The sequence below is a fragment of the Schistocerca cancellata genome, chromosome 1 (assembly GCF_023864275.1).
Source record: "Schistocerca cancellata isolate TAMUIC-IGC-003103 chromosome 1, iqSchCanc2.1, whole genome shotgun sequence".
Classification (NCBI taxonomy): domain Eukaryota; kingdom Metazoa; phylum Arthropoda; class Insecta; order Orthoptera; family Acrididae; genus Schistocerca; species Schistocerca cancellata.
In genome coordinates, this window is record NC_064626.1 from 479,614,125 (window position 1) to 479,628,161 (window position 14,037).

The following is a 14,037-nucleotide window of genomic DNA, read 5'->3' on the forward strand; positions in this document are numbered from 1 at the left end:
ATACGTGTACATCGTGTTCTTGATTGATAGGTTTCTAAGTATATCTCGCATAGAAGTTTACCAGTATTCAGAAATCTAGTATATGTGTACCCAGCACAACTTTAATTCATATAAAACTTTCGTGGACGCAATTTAGAAAGAGGTGGTATCTGTTCTGAAGGGACAAGATGTTAGGACGCTGCCGGTCACGTGACATCCTCTGTGTGACGTACGCGGCGCGGCATGTCTTTCTCGTTGGCCTCGGGCCATCAGTATGTGACGTCAGAAGCGTGCGCGCAGGCCTGTAGTCTAGGTGGTGCTAGCCGGCCGCGCGACCCCAGGTGTAGCTTGCGCCGACGTGGCGCTTGGGTCGGGCGCACCGCGGCTGTTGGTCGCCGCGCCACCAACACATGGCACGGCAGTCGCCAGCGCCCTGCTGCCGGCGCAAGACACACGAGGTGTAGCTTGCACGCCGCCTGGACGCATTGGCTCACGCCGGGCCGCCGTTACGCGGACTGGGTGGCCGACGATCGCTAGCAGGTGGCGCAGCGGTGATCGGTGTAGCTCGCGCCGGTCTAGCGCTCGGGTCGGGCGTACCGCGGCTGTTGATCACCAGGGGGTGACTGTGTGCCACTCGTGATCTGTATAAGAGGCTTTTCTGTTAGTAGCACTCCCTGCCTCTCGACGTAACCGTCGGCAGGGGAGAAATAATGCGCGTGTACGTCTGTGAACGTCCAGTGCATCCGCCGATCACGCGGGCTTTTGTGTGTCAATCAGCGGCGCGGTTGTGCCGTGAGTGACAGCACAATTTTTTTCTTTTCTTTTTTTTATATAAGAACCGATACTACACTTTCTTTATTAATTTAAGACTATGGTCAGGACTCTTTTCCTCCGTTTAGGCGGACCCCTCTTGCAGCCGCATTACACGAGGCTAATAACTTATGCGGGCACAGAACAGTGCACTGGGATGTCTCATGGGCGTCTCAACTGCTCTGGCCATAGATACTTTTAATTAATTTTTTTGGAGCACAGACTGATGATCTCACATGTTAAGTCCCATAGTGCTCAAAGCCATTTTTTTTGGAGCACAACCTCGGCTCCTTGAGAACGACGTCGTCGTCGTTGCATGCACGCAGAGTACGTGTGTGTGTGTGTACACACACACACACACACACACACACACACACACACACACACACACACACACACACACACACACACACACACACACACACACAGTAGGCGGTTGACGATGTAAGCTCTCTGATAGGTGTAGCTCGCGCCGGCCACGTGCCGGTGTAGCTCGCGCCGGCCTGGCGCTGCTGTGGGGCGGCCTCACGGCTTCGCCACAGCCCTGGGAGCTAGCGCCGTTCAAATCGGAGACGCAGTTTACTTCTCGCAGTGCAGGGCAGTGCTAGGCTTTCCATGAGTGCTCTCGTAAATTGTCGTTTCTTCCGGCACATGCTTTTGCGACCTTTTCGACGGTCGCCTGTTGCCATATCGGCCCGTACCACCGTGTGTCACTCCCACATCCGGAGAGCACACGCTGCAAGGATTTAGGCCCGGCCATTTTCGAAATTGCCTTTTTATTCTGGTTGGATCCCTGAAAGTGTTTTCTAGTAAGAGTGCGTATCCGAGTCGTATTGTTGTAGTTATAGCATCGCACGTCGGCGTTGGTATCTTAGTAGTTATTGCCCCAGGATAGCTGGGAAGCTTTGGTGTGCGTAGTGCTCTTGTGCCGGGCACCTGGCTACGTCAGGCGGACCCATGTAAACCTTGGAGAAGTTCGTGGAGCAGCCTTCGCTATTCTCCGACTCTTCCACCGCCGCCCTTTGGGGAGAGCCGCGTCGGAATCGCTGCTCATCCCGGCCTCCCGTCGCGCATAACGTTTTAGCCACCTCACAACAGGCGAAGGATCGCTTGAATTGCGTCAACCGCCATAAATTGCCGGTGGATACCACTGGCACTGAAACCGATCATCACGAAGACTGTCCACCGTCCAGTGTCAGGGTCCGTTCATCTGTATCGTTGTCGTCGTCGTCCGACGATTCACCTGACCGCCTAGTAATTGATCTTTCTCGTAGTGAGACGGCGAACACATCGACCCTGTCTGACCACCACTTTGGCGAGTCTTCTGGACACCTTGACCCAGTCGGAAACTCCTCTCAGTATCGCTCCAGACGCTCCTCCGCCCACGCAGGCTGTGGTGACAGCGGATCATGTTCTGACACGCCCTGCCGGCGGACGCCGGACCAGATGGTCCTGTGGATGAGGAAATGGCTCATGCTCCCGACCCTCCTTCTCAAGAGATCCCATCAAGCCCTCTGAAGAAAGAGAAGATACCCCCATTGTGGTATATAATGTCACTAATTATACAAAACTGAACACAGAGCTCCAGGGGCTCATTGTCAGCCAATGTGGAAGGGCTCGGTCAAATATTGTTGTAATGGCAAATGGACCTCCACGCCACCACCAGCCCCCTCGGGATCTCGTCACCTGCATTTTTAATGCCAATGGCATAAAATGGATGAAGACAGAATTGAACACCTTCCTCCATGACCATCGTGTGGATGTTTTACTGCTCACAGAAACACACCTCAAACTGGCAGACGATTTCCGCCTTGCAACTTGGTGTGTTACTGCTCTGACTACCTCGACTGCCGTGGTGGAGGCACAGCTGTGTTCCTCAACAAAGCTCTTGTCCATACCCAAGAGATTCTCCAGCTAATGGAACACATAGAGGCTACAGCAGTTACCATCTCCACATGCCTTGGTGCCATTACCTTTGCAGCAGCATATTTGAGCCCAAACAAGCCACTGCTGGAAGCAGACCTCCGCAAATTGTCATCCTTTGACAGGCTCATCGTTGGGACAGATCTCAATGCCAAGCACCCAGTTTGGCATTCTCGGGTCTCTAACCCTAAAGGCAGGCTCCTCCTTGACTCGGAGGATACTTCAGCACTATCAGTCTATGGCCCCCTCGAACCTACCCATATCCCAGTCCGTACTAAGTGCCAGCCAGACGTTCTGGATGTGGCCATCTTTAAAAACATCACCGCTCAGTTTTCACTGGAAGTCCTCCACGAACTGGCCTCTGACCATAAGCCAGTACCCTTGCACCTCACCAATGCTGCCCTTTCATTTGATGTTCGTTCCACTGTGAGCCTCACCAATTGGGACAAGTTTTCCAGGGTACTTAATAGCACCACTAGACATGGCCTCGATTTGACCACACCGGCCAATATAGTCCATGCTGTGGATTACCTTACCGCCAAAATACAGAAAGCAGTGAAACTCTCCACCTCCATTGCACCTCGGAATTTAACCCCCCAGGACGACTTGCCCCCCTCTGTTACGAGAGTTGAAGGTGCAAGAGAACCGCTACCGGCGGCAGTGGAAGCAGTTTCGTGACCCTCAGGACAAACGCCAAATGAGACGCCTCCAGCACGAATTCTGCCACCGGCTCGCCGACTGGAGGTCTGAACAATGGGAGAAGAGGATGTCTGCTTTCGTACTCCACCAACAATCTGACTAGGCTGTCATTCACACCATGCCGCATTCTATGCCAGCGACTGCCCATCCTATTCGCACAGCAGTGGACTTGTCATATGATACCCTCCAAATTGAGGAAACGCTGGCAGGTGCGTTCGAGGCACAAAACTGCTCTTTTGTCCAGGACCTTTCTCCAAACGAACTACAGGAAGAACATGAAGTCCTGACAGCTGTTGCTGCTTTCTGCAACCGCCCACCCCAGTCTGCTCCCCTTCTTACATCCATGGCAGAAATTCAGCGCATCCTTCGACGGAAATGTGGCCTGTCAGCCCCTAAATTGGACATAGTTTTAAATGAACATCTTTGCCACCTTCTCTGCACACCACTCATCTTGCTCACCAGGATTTTAAACTGCTGTCTCACGTCTGGCCTTTTCCCCCCTCAGTGGAAACAAGCCAAAGTGATCGCGATCCCCAAGAGGTTCAAGGACCCTACAGTCCCCACCAACAACAGGCCCATCAGCCTCCTAAATACTATGGCGAAGGTCCTTGAATCTGTGATCCTTCACCGACTTTCCCAACCTCTTGTGGCAGCTGGGACGATCTGTCCTGAACAGTTTGGATTCACTTCGCACCTCTCTGCCGAACTTCAGGTCCTGTGGATCACTGAACACATCAGCAGAGGCTTCAACACTGCCAAGTCGACAGCTGCCGTTTTTCTAGACTTGCAAAACGCCTACGACAAGATCTGGCAAGACAACCTGGTACACGAGATGCTGGCAGAGACCCCTATACCAGATATTTATGCCAAGATCATGGATGACTTCCTCCGTTGTAGGACTTTCCTAGTGGCTCAACGGGGAATGTGTTCTGGTATTCGGCAATTGTCGGCAGGCACTCCGCAAGGATCAGTGTTATCTCCCATTCTTTTTAATATCTATGTTAATGATATGCCGGTCATCCCCGAGTGCCACCTGGCACAATAAGCTGGTGACACAGCACTCTATACCACTGGACGTATCACTAATGCCGTTGTCGCCTGCCTTCAGAGACAGGTGGACGCCACTGTCACCTGGTGCTGGACAAACAAAATAGCTCTCAATGCTGCCAAAACTAAAAGCCTATTTCACGAAATGGCGCCCAGTCCACTGCCGCAATATTTCGATTGCAGGCGTGCAGGTGCCCTGATCCCCGAAAACCACCTATCTCGAGGTCCACATGGACCAGAAGTTGCTCTTCCACTGTCATGCGGAGTATGTCGCCAACAAGGGGCAAAAGCTGACCAGGGCATTGTACCCACTTTTCCGCAGTAGGGAACTTAACCTGCATATCAAACTCTGCATTTACCGAACAGTTACCTGCCTGCTCTTACGTATGGATCTGCTACATGGGCCACAATTAGTGTCACCAGGATGCGGACGTTGCAGCGCCTGCAGGACAAGGTGCTCAGGTGGAGCCTGCATGCCCCGCCACTCACGAGAATTGTCACTCTCCAAACGGAAGCGGATATCGTCCCCAAAAAGACGACCATATGCAACAACGCGCGGCGGCTCTATGAGAAAGTGAATGCCTTTCTGGATACTGTTCATGGGTTATACTGCATTGGGACCACACTTCCACGCTGCTGGCATCGACATCCGGAATCGGATTTCGACTGTGGCTATCAATAGGCCCGGCATGCCCACCATGGATGCATCCTTTGGTGGGACTTTGCCCCCCTCCTACATCCAATACTTCTCCACCTCACCTGCCTATGTTAGGCTAAATTTTCTGCCTGACTGATGCAATACTGTCACTGTCGGGAGGTGGTACAGGACTAAAAGTCCCACCGCCATGCCTCCAAATTATATTGCAGTGTAACTGCCCTGTGGATAGATTTACTGCCTCACTAACACAGACCGCAAAAGACCGGTGATGCTGTATTGTAACATATCACAAAAAAAGAAATTTTTATCGCTTCTCGGCCTTATGGCTAAGAAGCACCCCGCATCAGAGTTTTCCGTTTGGGCTCTGTAGCGGGTCGCATGTCGTGTTTTTCGCTGTCGTGTTCGTTGATAGCGGGTCGCGTGTCGTGATTTTCGCGTTTTTCAGCGTTGTCATCTGCTTGGAATATGTCGAATCGATCGAACAGCATTCAATGCGTTTTTGACAGAGCAGCAAGACGGCCACTGGCCTTTGAAGTTCAGGAATGGATATTTGGTGTTCTCAATGTAAGTGAAAATGACGTCGACACTTTTCAACTCGACTTTGTGCTTTTCTCGTTATTCGTAAGATTCCTTGATCAAGAAAAATACGAAAATTATTGTTTGGCACTCGCAGGGGAACATCTGTTCCACTACTTTGATGGGATACTAGGATAAGTGCATATCATAACATCTGGCTTTGGAATAAGGACTGGGCGGGTCTTAAACATACCCCGTGAGTTTCCCAATGACGTCATTGGCCGTCTCCTGTCGAGGTATGGCAAGGTGCTTGGAATAACAAATGAGACATGGGGCAGTGCCTATTGTTTTCAGGGCAACAGCGGGGTCCGGAGTGTCCGTATGGACCTCTGTCAGCACATACCCTCCTATCTCAATATTGCCAGCACAAGGGCTCAGGTCACCTATATAGGACAACTGCAGACATGCTCCATCTGCCAATCCACGGAGCTTCTCCAAATGCAATGCCTGCACAGGCGCCCGGTGCAACTGCTTTGAGAACGCACTGAAGGTGACAACCTTCTGCCCCTCCTCAGCGAGATAGTAGCAGGTGCTGCCCCCCGACCCTCTGAGAGGACCGAAGACCCAGCCCCGGGTCTATCTGGACAGGTGGATGCGGTGTCCAGTGCCTCCGTTGATGGCCCAGTTGAGCCTATTGCCTCGGAACCGACTCCCACAGTGGAAGTGCTGCTGGCGGCGCCCCATGTGCATTCTGTGCCCAGTGATGTTCCCTCTTTGGAACGGATTGAGATCGGCCTCCCTACCCCAACCCCCACCGGAAGATGAAAATGGGGAAGCTAAGTAACCTCGATGTTGTTGCAGATGCAAGAAGGCCAGTCAGGACCAGCAGGAGGAGGAGGAGGGCATCTTACATCCCCCTTCTGAGAGCAGTAGTGCAGCTGAATCCCAGGCCTCGCCCGTCACGCATTCTGTTTCTACTGACCACTCGGACGGTATGCATGAAACTGCTTGTCACCTGGAGGCACTCCTCAGTTCCTCGTGGAATCAGGGAATGGTCTCCGCAAAACGAAAAAGTGACCAGCATAGTGAATAGCCGCTGCAGCGCACTGGCACACTCTAGCAAACCGCCATGGCTGAACTGTCTGCGCCACCTGGTTCAGACTATCCCGCCGATTTGGGGAGGGGGGTATTGAACTGGGCTGACGATGAAAACGAAGAGATGTGTGACTGGGCAGGCTCATTCCCACATGTGCCATCTTGAACTTCTCTTTTCCAACTGGGGTGACATCGCAGGCTGTGGTCTTCGATGCCTTCACACCTGCTCACCCTTGCCTGTAGCCTCATCTGATGTCCCTCTCTCTGAGTCATTTTCTCATGCCCGCGATTAACTGTCGACTGGGAGCCCTTTCCCTTGTAACAGTTAACATCAGTTCAATCTCTAACCCTGTTAAATTATGCTCTCTCAAGGGTTTTCTCCACTTTGGAGCATTTGACGTGGTTTTGCTCCAGGAGGTTTGTGCCCCTTTCCTCTCCGACCTCGTTGGTTATGAGGCACCATACAACATCGACCCAGCCACCAGGCGAGGAACTGCTCTGCTGTACAGATCGGAGCTAAACCCATCAGATGCTGCCATACTACCCGATGGTCGCACTCTTTCGTGCGTCATTCGGGACATCCTCTTTATTAACGTCTATGCTCCCTCAGGGGCTAATCACAGGCATGACAGGACAACACTTTTCACAACTGATGTCACCCCTCTATTGACAGCCCGTCGCCTTATTGTGTTCGGTGTGGACTTCAACTGGGTGGTGGCTGATGCAGATCAGGTCCTAACGCCTGTGAAGTGTGAAGCACTCGATTTCCTCCTTCAGGCGACAGACCTTAGTGATACATAGTGCCACATTCACCCTGTATGCACGCAGTTTACGCACATATATCCCCCATAGCAGTCTGGTCCCTTTAATCCCACAAACCAACCAACCATATATACTCCACTGGGGCGAGCCGCATCAACCGTTTCTATGTCTCTGCTGGCTTGATTCCTGCCCTATGCACTGTCCAGGTCCTTCCAGTGGCCTTCAGTGACCACTGTGCATACTCCTGCTCCTTGACTATCACGGGTCCCCCCCCCCCCCCCCGGTTCCTTTGAGTATCTACTGGAAGATGAATACGCTGCATCTCCCCATGCCCGAACTCCACACCATTGTATCGCAAATGTGGTGGGATTGCATCGCTGCAGCATCAGTGTACCCTACTACTGTGGTTTTGGTGGCTCCACTATGCGAAGCCTAGGCTGCAACTATAGCAGTATAGACGTGAAGTTGCACACTGGAAGCGCTGCACACTCGACTTCTATCAACAATGTCTTAACGATGCCTTGACCCTTCCTGCAGACATGTATGACCAGCTGCGCATGCGGTCGGTAAAATTAAGGCGGCGATCCTCCGTTTCTGTCGGGAGAGGGCTGAGGGGATGGTGGTGAGGTGCCGTACCCCATCCCTGGTGGATGGGGAATGTCCGTCCACCTTTCACCTGGCCTCTGAAAGAAGTCGTGGAAAGAACAACTCCATTCTTCGCATTAAAACTCATGATGGTATCCGACTCACAGAGCATCGTGAGGTACTCCAACACCTAACCGACTATTGTGAAAACCTCTTTCGTGATGTGGACGTGGACGTCACCGCCCAGCAGGCTCTTATCGGCGAGGTCCCGTCTTCGTTGGGTGGTCAGGACCATGACTGTCGGAACTAGCCACTATCTCTCGCCGACCTCACGTCAGACCTCTGTGCATGTCCCGTGAAGAAATCACCTGGTCCTGACCGTTTCCTCTATGAATTTTACCAACAATATTGGGACTTGTTTGGAGACCGCTTCTGCATGATGTGTGCGAAAATTTTGGCTGGTTGTGAGCTACCCATGAATTTCCTAGCTGGTCATATTGCCCTTATCCCTAAGGTCACAGGTCCTTGGCTGACTAAAGGCCTACGCCCAATCACCATCCTCAACACACTACAAATTGGTGGCATGGTGTGTGGCCTCACATCTCAAGCTGGTTATGAACACAGTGCTCTGTGCCACGCAATCGTGTGGGGTTTCGAGTAGATCCATCTTTACAGCTGGTTGGATCTACTGTGATGCTGTTTTATTCTCCGCCGACGCTCGGACTCAGGCTGCCATTCTCTCCCTAGACTTTGCCGGTGGATTTGATAGGGTCTCCCATCCCTATCTGTTGGCCGTCATGGCGCGGATGGGCTTTGGGCCGCGATTCTTGAGGGTCATCCGGCACTTCTTGGATGGACCCAATTCCACGATAGTTGTGAACGGCTGCAGGTCACGACCAAATCTGATCTGACGGTCGGTTCGCCAGGGGTGTCCCCTGTCCATGTATTTGTTCTCTCTGGCGCTTGACCCAATGCTGCATGAACTCGGACAGATGGTCGGTGGTGTTGTCACCTTCTGAAGGGCAGCATACGCGGATGACGCTGGTGTCTTTGTGGCGCATGCTAGGGACATTGACTTGGTTCGGCGAGTACTCAACCTTTATGAATGAGCCTCTGCTGCTGTGTTGAACTCCAGCAAAATGGTGCTAATCCCGCTGGGCTCCCGGTCCCTGTCCATCGAGCGTCCGTGCTACCGAGTTGTGGGGGAGCAACATATCTTGGGCCTCGACGTGACTACCTGCCCGCCGCGCATGCTAACACCCACGTGGAGGCGGGTTCTCACCCGCTTCCAAGGGCTAGCCACACTGATCGGCGACTCGACCTCCACCAACGGATCTACTTGATCAATCCTTTCATCCTGTCTTGGGTGTGGTTTGTGGTGCAACTTCTTCCATTACCCTTTCCGGTCCTCTCTGCATACACCCCCTGTGATGCGTGCACCGCCCTTGCCTTCAGCTCGGATTGGCACAGAGCCCGTAAAACTCAGTCCCTACGGAGGCTTTCTGCCGCCGCTTTTATTCCATCCTAGCCACGTATCAGGGCTCTGGTGTGTTTTACACTGACAGTTCGATGGTTACTGGTCGTGCCGGTTATGCTCTAACTGTAGGGGACCATTACAAACAATGTTCATTGCTGGCTGACTGCAGCATTTTCACTGCTGAGCTGGTTGCCATCTTTCGTGTCCTAGAGTATACCCGCTCCTGCTCAGGTGAGTCCTTCGTTATTTGTAGCGACTCGCTGAGCAGTTTATGAGCTATTGACCAGTGCTTCCCTCGCTCTCGTCTGGTGATGGCTGTCCAGGAGTCCCTCTATACTCTTGCCTGTTGCGGCCACTCTGTGGTGTTTGTGTGGACCCCAGGGCATGTTGGGATACCCAGCAATGAAAATGTTGACCGCCGGCGAAAGAGGCCACCAGTAAATCGTCTCTGGACATTGGTCTCCCGGAGACTGTATTGCGAGCTGTCTTACGCCGCAAAGTTTTCGCGCCTTGGGATGCTGAATGACGCGATATGACCACGCTCAATAAACTCCGTGCTTTCAAGGAGACGACGACTGTGTGGCAGTCATCCATGCGAGTGAATCACAGAGACTCAGTTGTCCTTTGTCGGCTTCACATTGGCTACACCCGGCTGACACACAGTTATTTACTGCGTCGGGAGGAACCTCCTCTATGTCGCTGTGGGCAGCTTTGACAGTGGACCACATTTTGTTGGTCTGTCCCCTTTTAGCTGTGCTCAGACAGACGTTTGCACTGCCTGACAAGCTCTCTGCTCTTTGAACTGATGACTCTGCTATGGCAGGCTTATTTTTGCGTTTTATTTGGGCAGTGGGCTTTTATCATTTGCTCTAAGTGATTATCTTTATTTAGTGTTGAGTCTGGCTTTTGGCCTACGGTTTTAGACTGAGTTTTTAATATGTTTCTCGGTGGTTGGCTTTTCCTTTTTTTCCCCTATGGTCAGCCAACTGCCGTCACACTCTGTTTGATTTTAATTTGTTTTGTCTGGTCTTTGTCTCAGTTTCTCTTGTCCTGCGTCGTCTGTCATCTTTTCCTTGTTCGTTTTTTATTCTCTGTGGGTGTTTTTAGTTTTTGGAAAAAGGGACTGATGACCGTAGCAGTCTGGTCACTTTAATTCCACAAACCAACCAACCAACCAACCAACCAACCAACCATTAGATAGTCTGAGGAACTGGGAGGGGCACGTGGTAGTCAAGGAGCAAGAGTATGCACAGTGGTCGCTGAAGGCCACTGAAAGGACCTGGATGGAGCATAGGACAGGAATCAAGCCAGCAGAGCCTGCACCATAACCCCAGTTGTAAGATACAAGTACAAGACAGCTCATGCGGGAATGAGCCTGCTCAGTCACACATCTCTTCATCTTCGTCGTCAGCCCAGTTCAATCCCCCCCCCCTCCCATCGTCAGGAGAGTCTGAACCAGGCGGCGCAGACAGCTCAGCCGTGGCGGTTTGCGAGAGGGTGCGAGTGCACTGCAGTGGCTCTTCACTACCCTGGTCACTTTGTCGCTTTTCGGGGACGACTCCTCGATCCCGCGAGGGACTGAGGAGTGCCTCCAGTTGACGAGCAGTTTTATGCATACTGTCGGAGTGGTCAGCAGTGGTCAGCAGAAACAGAACGCGTGATGGACGAGGCCTGGGATTCAGCTTCACTACTGCTCTCAGGAGGGGGACTTAAGATACCCTCCTCCTCCGCCTGCTGTTCCTGACTGGCCTTCTTGCATCCGTGACGACGTCGAGGTGACTTTGCTTCCACGTTTTCATTTGCCGGTGGGGAAGCCGATCTCCATCCATTCCACAGAGGGAACATCACTGGGCACAGAATGAACATGGGACACCGCCAGTGGCACTTCCACTGTGGGAGTCAGTTTCGAGGCAATAGGCTCAACAGGGCTGTCAACAGAGGCACTGTGCACTGCTTCCACCTGTCCAGAGAGACCCGGGCTGGTTCTTTGGTCCTCTCAGTGGGTCAGGGGGGGCAACACCTACTATCTCACTGAGGAGGGGCACAAGGTTGTCACCTTCAGTACATTCTCGCGACAGTTGCACCGGGCGTTTGCGTGGGCATTCCATTTGGTCATCCTCCGTGGATTGGCAGATGGAGCGCGTCTGCACCCGTGCGGGTCTGGGGTTAAGAATAGGCCCGCGGTATTCCTGTCTGTCATAAGAGGCGACTAAAAGGAGTCTCAAAAGTTTCGGCGTTGTGTGATGGTCCTTTTTCGGGTTTGACCTCCATCTTTCTAAATTCTTCCGAAGAGCGAGCCAAGTGGGGAAAGGCGCCTTACATGGTGCACTGTATCCATCATATGTTGAGATCTTTAGCTGGCTTTCTCGTCGTCGCAATGCTGTCCCACTCGTTCTCCATCTCTTGGGCGAGAATACCTTCCTGGGTGCGATTACCACTGTGTACTATGCAGTGTTGCTTTTTGCTGAGACGACGACCTTGGATATTTTTGTACCCAAGATCCAGCACGGTAGCCAGTCCGTTGTGGTGGGGCCGCCATGTACCCTGTTGGTTGTAGCCACCTGACAGCACAGGGATCGATCTGCTGATGCCTGCGCCATTAACTACCCATGTATGCCAAGGAGTAGATGCCTATCTCCCTGGGGCATTGGGACTCCCGGCATTGGTCATCCTGCCAGGTGGCCCTTGCTGAGGCTGGGTGGCACCTGTGGGGAGGGCCCTTGGTCGAAGTGGGTGGCATCAGGGTGGATGAACGTACCCTGTTGGTTGTAGCCACCTGACAGCACAGGGATCGATCTGCTGATGCCTGCGCCATTAACTACCCATGTATGCCAAGGAGTAGATGCCTATCTCCCTGGGGCATTGGGACTCCCGGCATTGGTCATCCTGCCAGGTGGCCCTTGCTGAGGCTGGGTGGCACCTGTGGGGAGGGCCCTTGGTCGAAGTGGGTGGCATCAGGGTGGATGAACCGCAATGAAGTGTGGTACATCATCTCTCGCTGGTGGCCAGCTGCCAGCACTCTCTACGTGTTCTCGGGCTCAATTTAATGTTCAAAAGTACGATCCAAAACCGTTCCCCTCCCTGGCCACACCGTGAGAGTAGTGTAAGTCTCAGGATGGCAGTGACAATTATTCGCCCCGGTTCCTAGTTTGTATGATAGTTGATGGGGAGTCTTTCATGTCCACAAAGCCTCAGTTCTTCTTAGAGCATTTAGAGGACAAGTTTGGGGAGGTGGAGGGTTTGTCCAAAATGCACTCTGGGTCTGTTTTGATGAAAACAGCATCCTCTGCACAGTAACAAAGATTACTTGCCTGTGACAAGTTGGGGGATGTTAATGTTACCATCACAGCACATGCGAGTTTAGATATGGTCCAGGGTATTAGTTTCCATAGGGACCTACTTTCGCAGCCTGAGGACGAGCTGCGCGCCAGTTAGTGCGTCGAGATGTGCATTTCGTCCGGCGCGTACATCGGGGTCTGAGGAATAATCAGGTTGTTACCGGTGCCTTCGTCTTGGCCTTCGAGGGTGACAAATTGCCGGAGAAGGTCAAGGTGATGGTCTACCGCTGTAATGTCAAGCCCTATATCCCTCCCCCAATGCATGGCTTAAAGTGCTGGAAGTTTGGCCATATGTCTTCCCGCTGTACTTCCAGCCTCACATGTCGAGATTGCAGACGCCCATCACATCCCAACACTCCATGTGCCCCACCTCCCATCTGTGTCAACTGTGGAGAGCATCATTCACCTTGCTCGCCAGACTAAAGGGTCTTACAGAAAGAGTGGAAAATCATGGAATACAAGATCCTGGACCGACTCACCTATAGTGAGGCTAAGAGGAAATATGACTGACTACATCCTGTGAGAATGACATCTTCCTATGCCACTGCTACTACAACCATGCTAGCCCCATCAGTTCCGAGAATTCCAGCCGGATCAATGAGCCGTAAAACTCCACATGCCCCCTTGCCCGTGGGGGGCTCTACCCACCCTGTTGCTCTTGCACCACCTACCTCGGGAGCAACTTCCTCCCACCCATCGGGGACGTCCATCCCCGTTTCTCAGCCAGAGAAGCGTCCAACTTCTTCGGCTACTCTCGCTCACAAGGGGTCCCTTGGGTCCCTCCCTTCCCAGGTTCCACCAGCAGGAAGGATGACGCTCGACAGTGGCATAAGTTCCCACCAGTGGCTGGTCGTAGGGCTTTGCGATCCTCCTCCGTCCCAGAGACTGAATTGATGAAGCCCTCTCAGCCAGTGAAACCCAAGGTACAGTGAGAGAAGTCCAAGAGAAAGACCTCTAAGGTCAAAGAACTTGTGGTGGCACTCACCCCACTTCAACCTTCCAGCTCTGCATCTGAGGATGAGGTGGAGATCCTGGCATTCACTGAGGACCATGATCTCGCCGGTCCCTGAGGCACCATGGATAGCACTTGCACAGGTGCTCAATCGGTGGCAGCAGGTGACCCAGTGGCGTAATCTCCCTCCCCAGTC